This window comes from Lolium perenne, chromosome 3, assembly GCF_019359855.2.
Source record: "Lolium perenne isolate Kyuss_39 chromosome 3, Kyuss_2.0, whole genome shotgun sequence".
Classification (NCBI taxonomy): domain Eukaryota; kingdom Viridiplantae; phylum Streptophyta; class Magnoliopsida; order Poales; family Poaceae; genus Lolium; species Lolium perenne.
Genome location: NC_067246.2, coordinates 271,739,661 through 271,761,505, shown reverse-complemented (window position 1 = coordinate 271,761,505; position 21,845 = coordinate 271,739,661). Strand labels below are relative to the sequence as shown.

General features: G+C 41.0%; 2 long non-coding RNA genes across 4 annotated transcripts; both read left to right on the top strand.

The window, feature by feature from the left end:
- Positions 1 to 5,908: 5,908 nt before the first annotated feature.
- On the top strand, positions 5,909 to 9,887 carry LOC127344541 (uncharacterized). Of its 3 annotated transcripts, none has more exons than XR_011756032.1 (7): positions 5,909 to 6,348; positions 6,516 to 6,610; positions 7,132 to 7,257; positions 8,154 to 8,310; positions 8,622 to 9,066; positions 9,176 to 9,339; positions 9,515 to 9,887. It is a non-coding gene; the product is annotated as an uncharacterized lncRNA (long non-coding RNA). The 3 variants fall into 3 exon arrangements; XR_007878052.2 differs by having other exon boundaries at positions 8,154 to 8,851; positions 8,952 to 9,066; positions 9,515 to 9,886; XR_011756031.1 differs by having other exon boundaries at positions 8,154 to 9,066.
- An 8,710-nt stretch (positions 9,888 to 18,597) lies between these two features.
- LOC127344542 (uncharacterized) lies at positions 18,598 to 20,942 on the top strand. Its single transcript, XR_007878054.1, has 2 exons — positions 18,598 to 20,004; positions 20,121 to 20,942. It is a non-coding gene; the product is annotated as an uncharacterized lncRNA (long non-coding RNA).
- Positions 20,943 to 21,845: the final 903 nt, after the last annotated feature.

Below are 21,845 nucleotides of genomic sequence, written 5' to 3'. Positions count from 1 at the left end.
TGCATATTCATTAAATAATTTTGCATTTAGATGTACAGACAAGGCAATGCTATAGCAAAATAATATTTTGCCTATATTCAAGATCTTTTTCATGTGGATTTTGAGACACACTCAATGTGTTTTCCTTCACTAGCATTCTCCATAACATGGTATTTTGGTCTAATAAAATTATTTTGCAATTCAAATCATTTTTTTTTCTTGCAAAATTCTCATTGAAAATACGTGATGATATTGCCAATAAAATATGTGAATATCCTTAAAAAATATATATTATGAATCACAAGGTAATGGCATGGACTGCAAAAATTGCATATCTTCCATTACCGAGAGATCTACCCCATAAATATGGAGTTTGATATAGACACACACATATATGGCATAAAAGCATCAGCTTAATATTCAAATAATTCCTCTAGAGCATATTTGTTGTTTACCAAAATAAATTTTACTATCATAGTAAAAAAAAATGATGCATGATTATTGCATGCTTCTACTATGTTGGTAAGATGTGGAATCATTAATCATTGGACATGGATGCAATGTCTATCAAGACAATCCATGATAAATAGAAATTTCTCATAAACTATCAAAAGTTCTACATCATGTGGTGATAATTATATTCACCATGAACAACCAATGTCAATAGTATATATAATGTAACATCACCCATCACTTTGGGAATAAAGTTCAAATCATTGATAGAAGTATCATTTAATGTATCAACATTTAAATGTCTACCAATGGTCATTAACAACTTGACCATTAATATATCACAGTAAATGAGTAGCATGATCATCTCTTGGACATGCCTAGCATTTATATTAGTGGAGATCACTAAACTCACATTACATGAGAGAAATTGGATACATATCGATTTCTCCATAAATCTCCAGCAAGGAGATATATGATGCATAAACACAATGTTAATAGTTTCTCAAACACTTTTGAGTACTTCTAGTACATTGTAGTTTTTTTTCCTAGTGTCTACAAAATCAACTCGAAGTTGATTGTTTGTGATATAAAAATCTGATTCAAACCTCAAAATCACTTTACCTATTCTTTTGTTGATAATGCAATAAATTATCATATTTATTTCAGGGTAATAACACATCTTATCTTCTTATGAAGACTCATGTGAAACACCCTACGGGTGATATACCAATACCTGAAATTCATATTAGTACTCAAAATACTAAAAATCTCAATGGTCACAAAAAGGACCATGAGAAATCAATGTAAAGTGGATGTAAAATGACAAAACAAATCACAGTAGACATGGTAAAAGGGATAAGCAGTTATAAATAAATTATCCATGCAGCTGATGGATGTAGTGATTACATAATCATATGGGTCACTCAATTTGGATATCTATATTAAAGTCCTTAAAGACTTATAAATCCAAATACAAAATTAAATCGCAACATATGTGTAATAATACATAAGTCACTCTATGATTTTAAAATAGTCAAACACAAATTGTGTGGTACAATTGACTATAAGAGCTCCTTCTTATAAAGGATTACTCGTACAATGATGATTGCTTATATGTAGTCATAAACAAAATCCCTAATTGGATTCTACATGACCTTTGTATATATCAATGCTTTTATCATCAAAGTTTATAATATACATGAAAGGTCCTTTCAATCATATCAAGACGGAGATTTGGATTGAACCAAGTATTAACCAAGTTTATAACTTGAGTATATTCCTTCGGAATACATATCTATCAGTCTTTATATGTCCATAAAGTTTTGGAGAAATTAAATATGGATAAATCAAATCAAAGATACATATGGTCACACTATCCCTAACAGGGATACAAATTCATTCATACATTGTAGTAGTAATGGAGTGATATTGGACCTCTTGTTCCATATCTCAATACAAACTACATCATTCATGTGAATATTTTGTTGTCAACTTCTTTAAAGTGCAAGCCCCAACTAAAAGGTTGGTGTAAGTAATATCCTCCGATATATTTAAGGCTCAAATGATCTTGATTAATTCCCTTAGGAATATCAAGATTTGACCATCGTGTACTCTACATTGGCTATAATATTACCGATCCCAAAAATGCCATATCATAGACTGAATTCAATGAAAGAGCCTTCTAACTAAGAGAACAAAATAAACTCTATTGGATTCATATAATGACTGACCCCATTCAAGATCATGTGGTTGAGATTCAACAGAATCACCCACCATTATTTATCAAATAATACCACTTGTATTGCCCAAATGCATAAGGGTTAAATTAATATTTTCCAAACTAGGGAGATAAACACTTTGCAAACATATCATGTGAAATCTAATAGATTTATTCACAGTGCTTTACATATTTCCATATTCCAGAACTTAAGTTCATGGATTGGCGTGAGACAACTCTTAGTCTTGCAAAGTCCAGGGGGAGTAAAACTCCCAAATTATAACCCGTTGATGATCATTAGATCATATATTGTACTCTTTTTCCCTTAATGAGTTTTTCCTAATGGTTTCTCATAAAAGGTTTTTAATGAGACGATATAAATACACGTGTTAAGATATACCACATTGTTTTCTCCTTATATTTTTCCCATTGGGTTTTAAAGGAGTTTTCCGTGGCACATCATATTGCACTCTTTGCAATATTTACACAAGATATATGCCGTGCCTCCTATGTTCCCCGCTGGGGTTTTTAAAGGAAGTACAAAAGGCATATTTATTGTTCTCCAAACTCATTCGTGAGGTTTTTCCTTTCTCTAAGGTTTTCTCATATGAGTTCTCATGGAGACAACAATCTTTACATGTTGTACTATTTTCTCCTTATTTTCCCCAAAGGGTTTAAAGGAGTTTTAACAACATATCAAATACAACTCTCCTCATATTTTTCCCACAGGGTTTTTGGGGGAGAGATTTTAAAGATGATGACTTTCAAGATGATAGAATATTTACAAAGAGCACAGTTATTTACAAGGACATCCTCATATATAAGCAAGAAGACTTTCAAGACTATGCGAGAAGATCTTAAAGATTGCACAAGAGATTTTCAAGAAACAGCGTTGTCCAAGGGGGAGTGTTAGAAGTAGGATAGCTTTGATATTAAGCTCACTAGGCAGTTATTAAGATTAGCTTAGGTCCTAAGCTAAGTAGGCAGTTAGTTTTGTCCAAACGCTGTAATACCGAAGAGGTGCCTTTGTAACCGCCTTATTGGCGTCTGTTCGGTGGGTATATATACCCCCAACAATCATCAATGAAACATCACTTGATTCTCTCAATCATTAGTTCCTAAAAGTCTTCACCATCTTCATAGTACTCTGAATATCAACAAAAGTTTTGCCATGAGTACATTTCGTACTCAACATGCCCCCTCATGCAAGACCTAATATATCTACATGAGGCTTCAAAGGAAGGTTGTAGGTTCTTTTGCATAAAAGCCAATTTTATTTGCAATATATTTGATAAAAGCAGTTTTCGACGAAAACATATATATACTATATATAAAGGCTGACCCCATTTGCTGCCTCCTCAGCCCCCTTGGCTACTGTTCATGCAAATGCATATGAACAGTACATGTATGCAAATTGCTACATGAACAATTATTGGGACAAACTGCATCATTTGTTAACACTATTTATTCTAGGAAAATACTACTCCTTTTTTCTATGATATTTTCGGAAAGTATAGTTACTCTTTGCATGTATGCCGTCTATACTACTGCAATCTTTCAACCGGACAAATAATACAATCTTCTTCTACGCTTTCGAAAAAATATATTTCCTACACTATCCGCCACCTCTTCTAGCCGAGAGAAGTACTATTGCCTTCTTTGGTAGCAACACCGGAAACAAAAAAAATTCACCGTCTGCCGCCTCTTTTAGCCGGGAAAATCATACCATCTTCTTTACGAAATCTCCTCGGAACTATATAGTTTATCCACCATTCTGTCTCCTATACTACGACGACCATCGGATGGCTCTTTTATCTGGGGAAATAGTACTAACATTTGCTCGGGAACCATCAGAACATGTTGTTACTTAACCATCTTTCGTCTAGACTACGGCCATCTTTTACCCTATGAAAATACTCCATTCGTCGCTTCTTTCACCCGAAAAAATATTACTATATTCAAAAAAATATACTTACTCTACCGTTCGCCGCCTCTTTCAGTAGCATGTAGCAACTCCAAAAATGCTCTAGGCACAACAACTACCGCCGTCTAGACCTTCTTCTACTCCATCGCCCGTTGTCTCTTTCGGCCGGAGAAATACTACCATTTCATTTTGTAGAAACACCGAAAACAAAAGCACTCCACCATTCGCCGCCTATTTCACCGACACTTCTACAGTACTTCAGCAACCAACCAGATATTGTTTTATTTCTACAATATTTTAACCAACGATCTAGGCACAAAAGCACTGAACCGTTCGCCGTCTATTTCATTGGCACTTCTGTTGTACTTTAGCAACCCAAATATTGTATTATTTCTACAAAATTGTAACCAACGATCATTATACCAAAGGCGCGGTCGAGTTTTAGATGTTTCTTCATTGCTACATGAACAATTATTGGGACAAACTGCATCATTTGTTAACACTATTTATTCTAGGAAAATACTACTCCTTTTTTCTATGATATTTTCGGAAAGTATAGTTACTCTTTGCATGTATGCCGTCTATACTACTGCAATCTTTCAACCGGACAAACAATACAATCTTCTTCTACGCTTTCGAAAAAATATATTTCCTACACTATCCGCCACCTCTTCTAGCCGAGAGAAGTACTATTGCCTTCTTTGGTAGCAACACCGGAAACAAAAAAAATTCACCGTCTGCCGCCTCTTTTAGCCGGGAAAATCATACCATCTTCTTTACGAAATCTCCTCGGAACTATATAGTTTATCCACCATTCTGTCTCCTATACTACGACGACCATCGTATGGCTCTTTTATCTGGGGAAATAGTACTAACATTTGCTCGGGAACCATCAGAACATGTTGTTACTTAACCATCTTTCGTCTAGACTACGGCCATCTTTTACCCTATGAAAATACTCCATTCGTCGCTTCTTTCACCCGAAAAAATATTACTATATTCAAAAAAATATACTTATTCTACCGTTCGCCGCCTCTTTCAGTAGCATGTAGCAACTCCAAAAATGCTCTAGGCACAACAACTACCGCCGTCTAGACCTTCTTCTACTCCATCGCCCGTTGTCTCTTTCGGCCGGAGAAATACTACCATTTCATTTTGTAGAAACACCGAAAACAAAAGCACTCCACCATTCGCCGCCTATTTCACCGACACTTCTACAGTACTTCAGCAACCAACCAGATATTGTTTTATTTCTACAATATTTTAACCAACGATCTAGACACAAAAGCACTAAACCATTCGCCGTCTATTTCATTGGCACTTCTGTTGTACTTTAGCAACCCAAATATTGTATTATTTCTACAAAATTGTAACCAACGATCATTATACCAAAGGCGCGGTCGAGTTTTAGATGTTTCTTCAGCTATTTTTGAAAAAGAATCCCGCACTCTTAAACCTAAAAACGCCGTTTTTTAAAAAAGAATGCCGCACCATAGACGTGCCGGGCGCGGCCACGCCGCAAACTTTCTAGTACCTATATAAAAGCTGAACCCCTTTGCCGTAAGGAGAGTATTTTGGATACTGTTACTCCTTCAGTTTACTCCAATCAGCTTTAGCCACGATAGGTTTTTCACTGTTCATAGAGGAAACGAAGTCTGTAGATGGTCAAGCATGTCTCTCCCTTCTCATTTTTTTTCCCGTGTGAAATTCGGATTGACTGGCTGGTATCCGGTAGCATATCTTATCCTTCCGGTAATCCTGCTATCAGTTTAATTTTTTTTCCTCTTTTACACCTGTGAATCCCGGTGCTCCGGTAGATCATGCCTCCGTGGGTTCGGTCAAAGCGGTGATAGGGGCCCACCACCGAACAAACCAGAAACTCTGCCCAATTCCCTCACGACCTTCCTCATTGGCCCTCTCCCTACCCAATTTCCACCTCCACCGGCCTTCCCTGGGAGCTTCTCTCTCATCCAGAGCACATCGCCGGTCCGGCCATCCGCCGCCACGGCAGAGATGACCAAAGGGTACTACACCTGCGTCTTTGAGGTCTTCGCCAGTCCCGCCGTCCGCTGCTACAGCCATGGACCATGAGCTGTACCTGGAGGAGCAACGCCGGAAGCGTTACCTCGCGTAGGTGGGAGCCAGGCCAAGGGGAGCAGAGGAAGGTGAGGCCGCTGCCAGCAACGCAAGGACAACAACAGCCGGTGCAGTATGGCTCCGGGGCGAGCATGCCGGTGAGCCCACCGACAAGCAGCGTCGAAACTCCACCGTCCAGGTGCTACTCCTTACTTCCTCTTCCCACTGCACCTCCTTCCCCTCGATCTGGTCTTCTCTCTCATCTTCTATTTTCCTTTCTAAGTTAGTCAAGCGGGGATATCATCGGTTCACCGGAACGCCATTTTTTTTCTACTACTCATTCTAGGTTTGTTGTTCAATCTGCAGCAGTGCCGAGCAAATTTGCAGAACCTCTCTTCGCGTCTTCAGATCTTCCAATTCTGGCCACGCAATATAATCTACAAGACAATCAAATTGAAAAGGTTGGTTTCGGTGCAGCTGAGCCAAATTTGGAGTGCTTGCAGATTTCAAACCACAAGTTTCCGTCTGATAGACAACATATTTGTTTCTGACCAGAGATAAATCTATTTTTTTGCAGAACCAAACAACTATGTCTTTTATCTTTTGAGCATTTAGAATACTTAGTTAATAGGTGTATACATTTTATGTTGCTTGGAGATAACCTTACGTATGTTAAATAGCAGATGAAGCCCTTACTGAACTGTTGCTCATCAATTCTTGTGGGGAAGACTTACATAACAGAATGCACTATTATAACTAGGTTGCCTTTTTTGTTTGTTTCAGATACACTACTAATATTTGAATGCATTTTCGATTAGTGTTATTATGCACAAATTTTCTCCTCTTTTTACATTTGGTATTACAGCTTCAGTGAAATTGTCTTCCACTGTTTGCATATTTCGGTCTAAGCTTACCCCTGCATAGACCCAACTGATCTGGTTAAGTTAAGTTCTCTTACTCTGGCTCTATCTTCTCATTTCAGGCAATGGTGAAATGCTTACATTGTTGCCTGGCGTGTAGGAGTTCTTTGCAATGGTGGCCCAATCAATCTTTGTGTTCACAAATTTTTCAAGCAATGGACTATGCTTAGTCGCTTGAGATACCTATGGTATGTATCCTTCCTATTTTAATTATGTGATGATCTCAAACGAAATATCAAATAAAACATGCCAAGGTACTGAACTTGATGTAGAAAGCACATGGAAATTTGCAAGTGATAGTTACACATTTGACTACCATTGAGAAATACACATGATACGTAGGTTACAATATCAAGATATTTATGTATGTTTCCTTTCCAGTGTAACAGAGGAGATGCAGACTAAGTTGATGTTACACAAACAAAAGCACAAATTTTTTCATGGTGTAAATATAGTAGCAGGTTGCCTCTTCTATTTTCTGATTTTTGTTTTGTTTTCAGAAACATACCTAAATTAGCCTACTGAAGTTTTCAATAACATATATTTTTTCTTTTATGAGTTTACTATGTTCTTTATAAGGTCATCATCATACAGAGGTTCAGTGTTCTGACAATCAATTCTCCTTTAAGAGTGTGTTGTCACAACTCACAACTTTCATTGAAGAAGTGCTTCGTGAAGCTTCATTTTGATAGTCCAATGGCCAGAGGAGCGAGACACAGATTTAGAACCATTGCAGTAGTTGTTCAAACTACTACCTTGCTTTAAAGTTAAAAGGCTAGAAAATTACGCCCAGATGTTCATAATTTATGTTTCCTTATTACCTTCTCCACCCGCATTATGAATTTGTTTTAATTTTTGGTAAAAATGATCTGAACTATCCACACAAGCTTTTGATTCATTTGCTTCGTCATGATGGCTCTGCCATGATTCTATGATCTTGATTCTTGAACACTAGATTAATATATGACCTCACAGCATGTGCATGCAGTAACAGTACTCCTATGCATCGGTTTAGATTGATCATTCTTGCGTCGGTTTTTTATACTCAATCAGTTCACACATGATCTCCACACTTTTCTTGCAGAAAACTTAAGAAAGTAGCAATGGAGGCCACACCAGTGAGTGAAAGATATCTCACCTTGATTTCGATGAAAGCTCCTGCGCTTGTTTCGTGGATCTTGGAGAACAAGGACCAATAATTGAATGTGTATGAATTGGGGTTCATTGTCGTTGACCACCTGGTAGCTCCTGAACACTCAGCTTCTTGATCCCTCCATGATGACCTACACATGAGATTCAGGCAGTTAGCTTAGCATTCTCATTCAGTTATCTGTCGATACTTACTCAACCTTTAGATGATGAAGTCTATGACAATATCTTTCATCCGAGCATTTGAATTTTGGTTACACTAGCTGCTATCATCTATGAAACTCCTACAATTAGCTCGACATGTTCATCTTCTCTTTACTGGCTGCCACTACACAGCAGTAAGTGCAATTTTATTGTGCGAGTGATTACTACAAGAACTGATGATTCTTTACATTAAATGTAGAAAGGCTCCCTACTAGCCAACTGAGTGGATCAGTTCAACGAGAAGCTAAAAGAGGGCTAGATCTACAGGCTCTAATCTTTCATGGTTGTTGGTCCCTGGAACCAATACAGGACAGCTAAGCACCCTGACAGAATCAGGATCCAGAGCCTGAAAACTTACTCTATATGCATACGACGCAAATTCATTTGATGCTATTCTGCCACGCACAGAAAACAATATGCTCTTATCAGGTCTCCAGCAAAAAAATGACTACTTATTACAAGCATCAAATGACACTTAAGGGAACTTACCAACCTCTCATGCTCATTCAGTTCTCTCCTTTACTGTCAGTTTTAGATATCGTTGGAGTAGTGATCAGGCTAACTGAACTTATTCCATCAACGGGTGATGGAGAACCAAGAAGGCATGTCTACTTAAAGGATGAAAGGTCTAACATACAGTATAGGTAGCAATACTTTGCAATGACAATCCACGTATATTGATTGCCCTTATTTCTCTTAAGTGTCAGACCTACCATGGTCACCTTATCAACTAAATGCTACTGAACCATACAGGGGAACCACTACAAGCTAGCATAGTAGTCACCGAAGTAGATGATCCACATACAGGTGGACTTATTCATGCAAACTCTGCTTGAGAAAAAATGGTTCCAGCCGGAAATTCACGCCGATGTCCCAGCTGCTGCTCCAAGGAAGAGCAACACATGTAAAAAAAACAGGTAAATCTATGCAGGTAAACAATAAGCATAATGCAGATAACTATGTGCCCTGTAGGAGCTTAAGCCAGACGCTAGAATCCATTTCCTGGTAGTTATGCTAAAATACCGACCGAGGGATTTATGCTTCCGTCGACGGGAAAAGTTGAGTTACGCTCTAAGCCGAATTTTCTTGCAGGTGGAGGCGCTAGGAAAAAAGGAATTGGAGGGTCGTGCAACTCCTTCCTCAAATGGAGTAGACATGCGGAAGAGGGAAGAGGCAAAGATGATGAAACCTTCACAGTAATAAACATGCGGGCATTCCTAAGGAACCATCCCGAATTGGCAAAGATCTACAAGCCATGATTGTTTTTAATATTGCTCTCAGTTTTTGTAATAAGATATCTTAATCTGTTTACCTTATTACAACCAGATTCATTTGTATTGACAATTTTTGGATGGGTTGTTGTTCCTCTCATTTGCATACAAGTTTCCATTTTATGTAACTGCTATGTACTGGTGTAACCCCAATTGACTGGCCAAACAATGCTCACATTACTAGCATATATGCATTAGTTACAACTAAAAGATGTAGTGCAAAAGCCATGACTTTACAGCGCATGCACCGATTAATTAAGTCCATGAATCACCCAAATAGACCAGCGGGAAAAGATACACATAGCTTATCCATTATACCTGATGAACTCCGACCATGGTCGAAATCCAATTGAAGCAATATCCCAATAGCAGGCTTACTCTCTCTTCTCCTCACGACAGATAAGCATCGAGTTAACTTATCTCCTCCTCTGCAGTTCAAGAGCAGCAGAAAACCGCTGCTCTGCTGCACTTCTCTTCGGGATCCCATTTCAGCTCCTGTTGTATCAATCTCAGCTCACCCATGTTTTTCCATCCACATACATCGAGTCGGATTGGCAGGCCAGATGAGCTGCACGGGCGCGCATGAGTGGGAGATCCACTCTCCAGGGATTGAAATCGTCGGCGACGGCGCGATGGAGACCGAGAAGCTCCGACCTAGCGGCCTGCTCGGGGCTTGCCTGGAGTTAGCGAGGGGTCTCCGAGGAGATGCGTAGGCGCGTGTCACCATGCCCCGACGCGGCCGAAGATGGTGGCGCCGAGATTGAGACATCATCGGCGGCCCCGGCTCCTCCAGGAACCGAAATCGATGGGGGCGTAGATGAAATCACTGCCACGCCGCCGCCGGGTTGAGTTCGCTGTGGATGGGAGCCGCCTGCTGAACGACTTTGGAAGTGCTAAAGAGAGGATGCCGGCGAGCTGGGAAAGTGAAGTGTGAACAGGTGACTGTTCGTGTAGGTCTGTCGGTCGGCGGGTTGAGTTCCAGACGCATGACGCTAGCAGCTAGACTTCTTTTTTTCACTTAGCGTCTATTTAAGTGTCTTTCATTATACTCATCTACCTTCCCTTCTCTTCTCAAATACATCCATCTAGCTCCTCTTCTCAAATTATTCAACAAACCACCAACACGTATATAACTGAACTGTTGTCAAACACAAACTCCGCAACACGAACAGCACCGCCGCCCACTTCCTAGTGTTTTATAATGAGTGTAATATTTCACATCAATGTGGTTGTCCTCGACAACTCACGTAACTCATAGGATTCAGATTCTAAGGGAAAGAAGGAAAGGAAAGAGAGGGGAAGAGGGAAATAGCAAGACAGGTTCCTGTATGTCAAGAAGGATTCATGTGTCGTCCATGACCGTGGACACGGCTATTCGAATAGTTTTAACTCTGCAGAGGTTGTACACTTTGCCCACACGACACAACCCCGTCTTGTTGCCCACCAGTGGCCTCTGGTTTAGTACACACCATTTGGTGTACCGGCAGAGGGATTGTGACAAGGTCTTTTAGCTAGATCCCCCAAAGATGTGACATGCCCACCGGCAGTGGCGGAGCTTCAAAGAAAGTGATGGGCGGGCCAAGTTAAAGGAGAGCACGATTTTTTTCCTAAAATCATACCATTTTACTAGAAATTAGTCCTTATTATTGTTCCAATTCAAGCAATGGCAAAGGATCGGCTACTGGTGATGAAAGGCCTTTCTCAGCTTCACTTATGTCATATATTTTTGCTTTAAATAAACCAATTCTTCTCTGCCTAGCCTTTCTCACAGATGTAACTGTTGCAATTTGTAAAATGTAAAGAACGAATTGAGTGAAGAATAGAAGATAGCATGCTGTCAAATTGATAGCTACAAATTTGGGAAAGAAAAAATAGGTGGCAAGGAAATTAGAGATGAGAAGGGGCATGATTCGCTGGCTCGATTCCATCGCTGGCCTGCTGCCGGACCTATGGCCGGTGCGGCCGCCCCATGCATCCGGCGGTCCGGCGACACCGGGCCTCGCTGCGGCCGGCGGCTGTCTGCCATGCTGCTGCTTCCCTCCCTCTCGGCTTCTGGTCTATTCTTGTGTTCTAGATCTAGCGAAGTAGCGAGCAGCCGTGCCAAGCAACCGCATCAATCTGGGAGTGTTCGGCAAACGAGCGCATACATGGAGACAGCCAGACAGGTAAAGATCGGGACTCAGGAATCTAGAAGGCAGCGTGAAAGGTTGGGACCAGAAACTGGTGGGCTGGGCCAATAATACACTAACAATTTTTTGACGAAATAGCTGGGCGGGCCATGGCCCGGTTTGGCCCTAAGGAAGCTCCGCCAGTGCCCACCGGGTCTGGCGCACGGTACTGAGAGTACGTCCTCAAACCGGTCCCCCCATCTGTGCCGAAGGTTCTCCCGTAGGCAGCCACCTCATTTGCGGTACGGCGACATCAACACCTAAGGCTGACTAACTTACTTAACCAGGCCAGTGCCCATATAGCATGTGGTTGTACGGTTGTCACAATCTTCAAATCCAAGACTTATTAGGACCCTTATGCGGCACGAACGACGGATTGCTCCCTCCAACTTGTGAAGGGCAGCCAATCGCTCCTTCAACATTTGATTCAGCTGTCGCCCGCGCCATGTTTAGATGGTAAGTTTCACCCAAAGTAGAAGAGAGAGAGTAGATGAAGCAACAATGGCTAATCAGCCTAGCTCAACAAGCTCAACAACTTTCAAAAGGGTATGTTTGACCCGAAGGTCGATCAATTCCTCCAAAGAGGCAATAGTTCTAATGATTATTTAGCATGCTAAGCATCTCTACTCTATCAGGATAATTATATAATCTCTACTCAGGGTATCAAGTAAAAGGCGACAAGCAGATCAAGGTCGGTGTGTCAATCGACACGCTAGCTACTGGAATAAAATAGCATATATATTTGTAAAATATAAAATATCATGCAATTTGTAAAACTGGGATAAATATGATGAGAGGGCATGCCTTCGTTGTCAAACTCCTGCCCTTCGCCTCCTTGGTCGTGATCGTACCACTCTCAGTTTCCCCCTAATCGTCGTATCGAAGCAATAACAATACAAATGAATACAAGCAATACGACGAATAAGATGCAAATGAAAAGTGAATAAGATCCAAATGAAAAGATCCAAATAAGAGGTATGTGTCGGTCGTTCGGCTAACATAGAGTACACGAAAAAGACCGGAAAAGTTCGTACCAGATTTGGGTTATCTAAGGCATATGGCGTGGGGATCGTTCCATTTTGACAACTAAAATATATCAAGCCAACATGTATACTCGATACAATTTTAATATGTAATGCACAAATTAAATGCATACTAGCTAGACATACATGCATACAAGTGAAACATCTACGATTAAAACAGTTTACACATGCAACAAGAGCAGCATCTAACATGGGTATGCTAATCCAGAGAATTGCATGCTAAATTAAAAATCAACATGATAAGAAGCATGCCATAAAATTAGCTCCAAACGTTTTTTTAATCTAGGAGCATGGTGAGCAACGATACCAAATAAGGTTTACAAATAACCTGCCATGTTCTACTGACGTTAACTAAACTTGTTAAGGCAGAAAATGAAATGTAAGCCAGCCATTAATTAAATCTAGCTATCTATCCTATAGCTAAGCATATGTGATCAAACGTAGAAGCTATGATTCAACTAGACAGTGACAATACCGAAAACAAAACTAGCCGCAGTATATTAGTTAGACATATGCAGTCTATACAGACATGTACAGTCATATGCTTAGACTACACGGACATGCATGGTCGTAAACTCCTAGTGATGCAACGATACTAATTCAATTTGCCAACTAGTTTGTTAAACATCAAACGATTCACCAACTAACGGTACTGCTGGTTTCGTCAAGTCATATATAGCGGTTTCTAGGTTGGGCTCAAGATCAGTAGACGTGCGGAAGATAGGCTACCAAGCTGATGCCATCCGGTGGCATTCGGTTCACCGGCAGCGCGACGAACTACCGAACTAAGGCTCAGGATCATGTCTAGGAGGTAGCTCTATGGATGGGGATCGCGTTCCGAGCAAAAGAAACGGCTGGTTCTCACCGAGTTCGTCGCAGTTTGAGGTAGACGTCGGTGGCCGGAGTCGATCGCGCTGCCGGAGGTGTCGTCGGTGATCAACGGTTCGCCTTCTTCTTCCGTGGGTCTGTCCTGCTCTTCCTCGCGGTCTTGGTGGCGCAGCTGCTCAACCTCTCATGGCTGGAGTCACCGGGAACGGGAACGGCGTCCGACGGCGTTCTTGCGAGTTTGCCTTGTTGTGTGAAGGTCTAGAGCTACAGTGTTGATGTGGGATGAAAGAGGAGAATGGGACGTCGGTCTGAGGCTGTGTAGGAGAGGAACGGGCGTTCTAAAAGATTTGCTTAAAGAGAGATTGATGGGACGTAATGGCAGCAGTTTGCTAGCATGAGTTTATGGCATTGATGGCCGGCGTTTTCGTGTGTGTATGCAGGAAGACGAAGAAGAAACGAACGAGCGACTATTCGCTAGGCTGGGTGTGCTGCGCACGAACGCTGTCGCGTGAGAGGCAAGAGCGCTCGCTCGGCTGGGCTTGTGGCTGGGCGTGGCCAACTAAAGCGATGCATCGCTGTTCACACGAAGTGAAAGGCTGGTCAACTTGCTCGTCGCGTTGGTGATCAAGAGGCAAAGAAAATGACTCGATGCATGCATCTAGGTAAATAAAAAGGCTGGCCAAAACATGGCGTGTACGTGCATAGCTATAGGCAAATTCAAAAGCAATTTTAGAAAAGAACCAAATTAAAAGGAAATTCCAAATTAAAATCAGATCAACAACAATACAAGTATTGAGAGAAATTATTTTCCTTCTTTTATATGCCAAACTAATTCCAAAACATTCGAAATTAATTTTAACAACTCCAAACGAAATATTTAATTTTATTCGACCGCGTTGCAACATCCTTTGTTAAAAAAAAATTCAGTCCGTAAAAATCAGGATGTTACAATTCTACCCCCCTTAAAAGGAATCTCGACCCCGAGATTCGGCCTAAGAGAAAAGATTTGTAAACTCCTTCCGAAGGGCATCTTCCCGCTCCCATGTCGCTTCTTCCTCGCTATGGTTGCTCCATTGAACTTTGCAGAACTTGATCACATTCCTTCTAGTTGTTCTCAATTGTTCGTCAAGAATTTTCGCGGGGTACTCTTCATAAGTCAAATCATCTTGTACTTCTATGTCATCCAAAGATGTTTTCCGAGCCACTTCCTCCGGCTTATCAAAACATTTCTTCAGCTGAGACACATGAAACACATTGTGCACTTTCGATAGCTTCTCGGGTAATGCTAACTCATAAGCAACTTCTCCACGTCAGGCGGTGATTGTAAAAGGTCCAATGTATCGAGGTGCTAACTTCCCCTTGAGTCCAAAACGTCGCATCCCGCGAAGTGGGGATACCTTCAAGTACACATCATCACCTTTCTCAAAAGATAACTCATGTCGACGTCTATCGGCATAGACCTTTTGTCTAGATTGGGCAGCCCGTAACCTTTCTTGAATCATCTTCACTTGCTTATCTGCCTCCTCTAAAGTATCGGGTCCAAAGACTTGGTTCTCTCCCACCTCATGCCAATTGAGTGGGGTACGACACTTCCGTCCATATAATGCTTCAAATGGAGACATCTGCAAGCTTGCTTGAAAGCTATTATTGTAAGAGAATTCTGCGTATGGCAAACTCTTGTCCCAAGTGCGCTGGCAAGTTAGAGCACATGCCCGAAGCATGTCTTCCAAGATTTGGTTCACTCGCTCAGTTTGTCCATCAGTCTGCGGATGGTAAGCGGTACTGAAATTCAACTGTGTGCCCAGAACTTCATGTATCTTCTTCCAAAACCTCGAGGTGAACTGAGTACCTCGATCAAATACAATCTTTTTGGGAACTCCATGTAGGCAAACAATTCTAGCCATGTATAATTCGGCCAATTTCTCCACCTTAAAAGTTGTCTCCACCGGGATAAAGTGAGCCGACTTGGTCAACCTATCGACGATGACCCAAATAGAATCATATCCGGAAGATGTCCTTGGAAGGCCAGTAATGAAGTCCATCCCTATTTCTTCCCGTTTCCACTCGGGCACCTTGAGTGGTTGAAGTAATCCAGCAGGCTTCTGATGCTCAGCCTTGACCCTTCTGCATACATCACATTGTGATACATACTCTGCAATCTCACGTTTCATGCTTGACCACCAGAAACTATCTCTAAGATCATGATACATCTTCGTACTTCCCGGGTGTATGGAGTATGCTGATTCATGCGCTTCCTTCATGATTGAATCCTTGAGATCCTTTTGGTCTAGCATCAATAAACGATCTCAGAACCAAATATTTCCCTTTTCATCCTCCTTATACTCAAGCGCTTCTCCTGACTCAATTTTTGCTCGAATCTCTTCGATTCCCTTATCATTTTGCTGAGCCTCTCTAACTCGATCCTCTAGAGTGAACTTGACTTCTAGCACATCCTCATTCTCAGCGAGGCTCACATTCAAGTTTAACTTCCTGAATTCTTCATGAAGTTCTGGTTGAGCTTCTTGAATCATCAAGTTATTACAATAAACTTTTCTGCTCAACGCATCAGCTACGACATTCGCTTTACCAGGGTGGTAATTGACGCCAATATTGTAGTCCTTAATTAATTCTAGCCATCTCCTTTGTCTGAGGTTCAAATCTGGTTGAGTGAAAATATACTTCAAACTTTTGTGATCTGTATATATTTCACAACGGTTACCAATAAGGTAGTGCCTCCAAATCTTCAAAGCATGTACCACGGCAGCCAATTCCAAGTCATGTGTCGGATAGTTCACTTCATGGGGTCGTAATTGTCTCGATGCATAGGATACAACCTTGCCTTGTTGCATGAGCACACAACCCAACCCTTGTTTAGAAGCATCACAATAAACTTCGAAGTCCTTTCGAATATCCCATATTAACACTGGAGCAGATGTCAATCTTCTCTTGAGTTCTTGGAAACTCGTTTCGCAAGCTGGTGTCCACTCGAACTTGTTATCCTTCTTTATCAGTTGTGTCATAGGCCTTGCAATCCTTGAGAAATCTTCTATGAAGCGGCGGTAGTATCCTGCAAGTCCGAGGAAACTGCGTATCTCTGACACATTCTTTGGTTGTTTCCAGCTAAGTACTGACTCCACTTTAGCTGGATCCACTGCTACTCCTTCAGCTGAGATAACATGACCAAGAAAGTCCACTTGCTTCAACCAAAACTCGCACTTACTAAACTTCGCATAGAGTTGATGTTCTCTAAGCCTTTCCAAAACAATTCGAAGATGTTTCTCATGCTCTTCTTCATTACGGGAGTAGATCAATACATCATCAATAAACACCACGATTTAATTTATCCAAGCAATCCATGAACACTTTGTTCATGAGATTCATGAAGTAAGCTGGTGCATTTGTGAGTCCAAATGACATCACCAGAAACTCATACAGACCATACCGAGTAACAAAGGCTGTCTTGGGTATGTCTTCTAGTCGGATCTTCAACTGATGGTATCCTGACCTTAGATCTATCTTTGAGAAGACAGAAGCTCCTTTCAACTGATCAAACAAATCATCGATCCTTGGCAAAGGATATTTGTTCTTGATGGTTACTTCATTTAGGGCACGATAATCCACACACATTCGCATGGTACCGTCCTTCTTCTTCACAAACAATACGGGTGCTCCCCAAGGTGAGGTCTCGGTCTAATATATCCCTTCTCTATAAGCTCCTGAATTTGCTTCTTCATCTCAGCTAGCTCATTTGCTGGCATTCTATATGGTCTCTTTGCTATAGGAGCGGTGCCTGGGACTAACTCAATGGCAAACTCTATCTCACGGTCTGGTGGTAGACCTGGTAACTCATCTGGAAAAAAAACATCTCGGTATTCCTTAATAACTCTTACATCTGTCACCACCATCTCTTTCAAACTATTCATCGGACTATCTACTGCATTTTGGGATGCTAACTTTGGCTTGTAGTCCTCAATGTTTCTTCCATCTTAATTGTGAGTATCAGTACCATGGACTTCACCCTAAAAAAGGTTATCTTCAAAAGCTGGCCCACATCCATGTTCACTTTTGTGCCCACCTCCTTTGTGGCCACAACCTTGGTTGGCATTCATCATGGTGTCACTTCGGGTTAGGATAGATGAGAGGAAAATAAACTAACCCATAACCACCATATAAGAAAGTATGCATGTAAAATCCAAATAAAAACTTCAAGCAAATTATTTTGTAAAATAAGGTTTTAGTATGACTACATAAAACAACAAACAAATGTAGTCGATACTCATAAAAAAAATTCTCCAACATACGTAGTACCTATCTAAAGGGTTCTACAAAAACTCATCCTATATGTTTGTCTTCTCTCAGCATCTTCAGCCTTGAAGAATTAAGTGCTTGATATAAGAGTCTTGAATCCATGTTTTCTTGAGATTACTTCTCCTAGATAGGAAATGATATACTAAAGAAGTGGCTAGGAAGAAGAATCAAAACACAATGGTGAAGAAGGTGAGACAAGGAATAGCAATAGTCAAAAATTAGACTACAAGGATTTTTATAAATAATTTTTTTAACAAAAGAAAATTTGTCCTAAAGGTTTTCCATTCTAACTAAGGCCACGTGACTAGGTCGACGTCGGCTCTGATACCACTTCTGTGAGAACCGGAACTTAACATTCCGACCCTCCCTGTGTTACTCGTCAACCCAAGATCAAGTTGACGACACAACGAAATGAATATCATTGCAGAACGTGCAAAGAGTAATAATCTTCTATTTCTTAATAGATGGCCCCATTTTGCTGCCCTCACAGCAAGCCACGTCACTAGGTTAAAAATCTGGCCAACCGACACGCCCTGACACGCTCGGTGGCCAATCCTTTCCAGCACCAAGCCCGAACGGAGGCACATGAATCCTTGCTGCCCTTCGTCGCCAGAACAACGCGCTTCCTCGCCATGAATGTTCCCGCTATGACCTCCTCACAAATTCTCATAAAATCACCCAATAAATCCGGGGATTGAATGAGTGAAAACGGCTCGATGGAACTCATCCGTCGCCGCCGCCTCCATGTTAAAAACTAGGCCTTGCTGCCATCCGCATGAAGCACGATAGCATGCTCACGCCTCCACACATGGCCGCTCCCCATTCTAATTCATCTTTCCTTTTCTCAATCCCTCAGCATATGTTTGTTAGTGTTTCAGGTTGTGCTCCACCCGGCTCGAGAGTTGATCCACATTTCCCCACGGCACCTGATTTGATTGGGTTTTGATTGGATTGTACAAGCTGCTCGAGATCCACAAAATTCGTTGAGGAAGCGGCCGCCTGCATCTGAAAGTCGTTGAGGAACGCCACGGCTAGAAGATCTACAAAATTTGATCTATCCAAACCTCCAAAGTAAGATTAGTTATCTGCCTTCATAATAAAATATTGCTTCTCCTTCCCCGGCCTGCACCGGCCGTCGCCTTGCCGTTGGGGCTTGCGGCCATGTTCCACCAGCAGATCTTGACAAGTCATATCTCTACTTGCCCGTTGACATTGATGGAGTGGTTAATATTTAGCGGATTTTGATCTACAATACTGATTGCTCTTTCCCCTGTTTTGGTTTATCGTTGGAGTGGTTAATATTTAGCGGATTTTGATCTAGAATACTGATTCGCTCTCTCCCCTGTTTTGGTTTATCTATAATTTTATCTGCAAAGATTAGGAATTTTCCAGATTGATTACGAGAAGTATATTTACTCCCTGTTGAGTTCTTGAGGTGGACTACAAAACTGCATAGCGATATTCACTAAAGGACCCCCTGTAAGTATATTTCTCCCTGTGATTATGTTTTTTAGTTCTATTGTGGAAACTGAGTTCTACACATGGGCTCATATATCAGTGCAATTCCTCCTTCAGAGCTTATTCTCCTCCAGTGCAGTGCAGCAGTTTGGTATATGGCAAACTTTTTCCTCTTAGTTCATCTTGAAAACAGAGTACTTTCGATAGGCTCATACATCAGTGCAAGTTCTCCGTCAGAGTTCATTCTTCTCCAATGTTGTGTAGCCCAGTAGGAGTTCAGGGTATGAGTATATGACACACTTTCTTTTAGTAAAACAGAGATTTCTTTTAGTGGGTTCATATGCCAGCTCATTATTCTCCTATGTTCTATAACAATTTGGGGTATGGCAACTGCTCTTGCCTTTCTAAATTTTTATGCCCAGGTTTGATTTCTTCGATGGTATATGAGACTTCAACTGTAGCTAACAAGGACTTGGTTGTGCATGATAATGGACACTTTCATACAGGTGAATAAACAAAATTTCATTCTGAAGTCACTTTCAGGCAGTCGAGTGTCCATCCCTCGAGATACATATAGTACATAATTGTCACAGTGGTCTTACTCGCGTCCGTATCTTCACAGGTCATCACATAGAAGTGGGTTTTTTTCTTTTCAATAACCAGATATCATTATATCAGAGCATATCAGAGCAGTATATTCAGCTTTTGGTGTATTTTGGATTACTCATCACATAGATGAGAGTTGTCAACTGAGAGCATGCTCATGTTCATCGTGAGGAGCGAGGCAGCTAGACAGTTTTTCATATATTTGAAGAACTACATCTCTACATATTGCAGATTTTGCATCACTTTGGCTGTAGACTTTCACCACATGTATGCAACTGCTGAAGGACTCAGTTTCTACCAGCAGTCAGCTGTTACAACTTGACCCACCTTTTAGTTTTTTAATGTCCTAACAAAATACCATTTCTGCACCAACATTTTGCCTGTTCATAAAGAAATACTTTATGTCCATGGAGAATGGAAACGACTTTGTAATTTTCGAATTTAACCAATGATGTGACTCAAGTACCTTCAATTGAATCAGTCTTAGTATACATGCAGGTATGTAAGTTCAGTACAGATGTACCTTCATTTTTCGCGCTGGAAAGGTATTTGGCAAAAAGGTTGTTTATTCAAATGCATTCCAAGTAACTAAACTTCAAGATAGCTAGATTGCCGCAGTCGTCACCATGGGTCCTTCCTTTGTTTGGCTTCACCACCAATCTATACTGCACTTTTATGAGCCAATATACATTTAGCATTTGGTTTATCCGTTTGATGACTTTTATCTCCTTTATCTTTTGGAGCTCATTGTAGGTTTTAGACCGCAACCTGTACCGAATGACTATTTGTTGAATTGTATTCCCATTTTCGTGTGAAAATATTGAATTCTATTTTCTAACAGATGTATTCATTTGTATCTATGCAAACTCCTCTACATAGTACACGTCTTTTTTCTCCACAAAACTATTTATGCTGATTTCGCATAGTTATTGTTCTTTTATGTCCGCTGCAACGCGCGGGGCATCATCTAGTTATTACAAAGTTTGAGCCACATAGTGAAATGACTTGTGACATTTATTACAACCAGAAAGCACAGCGGATAATAAAATGCGAAGTAACTCCATCTCAGCCACAGGCAGTCGATGTAGTCCACGAGGCCTCACTCCTCAGTGTCGTCATAGTCGCCATAGTCTTCACCATCTTCATAGTACTCTGAATATCAACAAAAGTTTTGCCATGAGTACATTTCGTACTCAACATGCCCCCTCATGCAAGACCTAATATATCTACATGAGGCTTCAAAGGAAGGTTGTAGGTTCTTTTGCATAAAAGCCAATTTTATTTGCAATATATTTGATAAAAGCAGTTTTCGACGAAAACATGTTTTATAATGAGTGTAATATTTCTCATCAATGTGGTTGTCCTCGACAACTCACGTAACTCATAGGATTCAGATTCTAAGGGAAAGAAGGAAAGGAAAGAGAGGGGAAGAGGGAAATAGCAAGACAGGTTCCTGTATGTCAAGAAGGATTCATGTGTCGTCCATGACCGTGGACACGGCTATTCGAATAGTTTTAACTCTGCAGAGGTTGTACACTTTGCCCACACGACACAACCCCGTCTTGTTGCCCACCAGTGGCCTCTGGTTTAGTACACACCATTTGGTGTACCGGCAGAGGGATTGTGACAAGGTCTTTTAGCTAGATCCCCCAAAGATGTGACATGCCCACCGGGTCTGGCGCACGGTACTGAGAGTACGTCCTCAAACCGGTCCCCATACGTGCCGAAGGTTCTCCCGTAG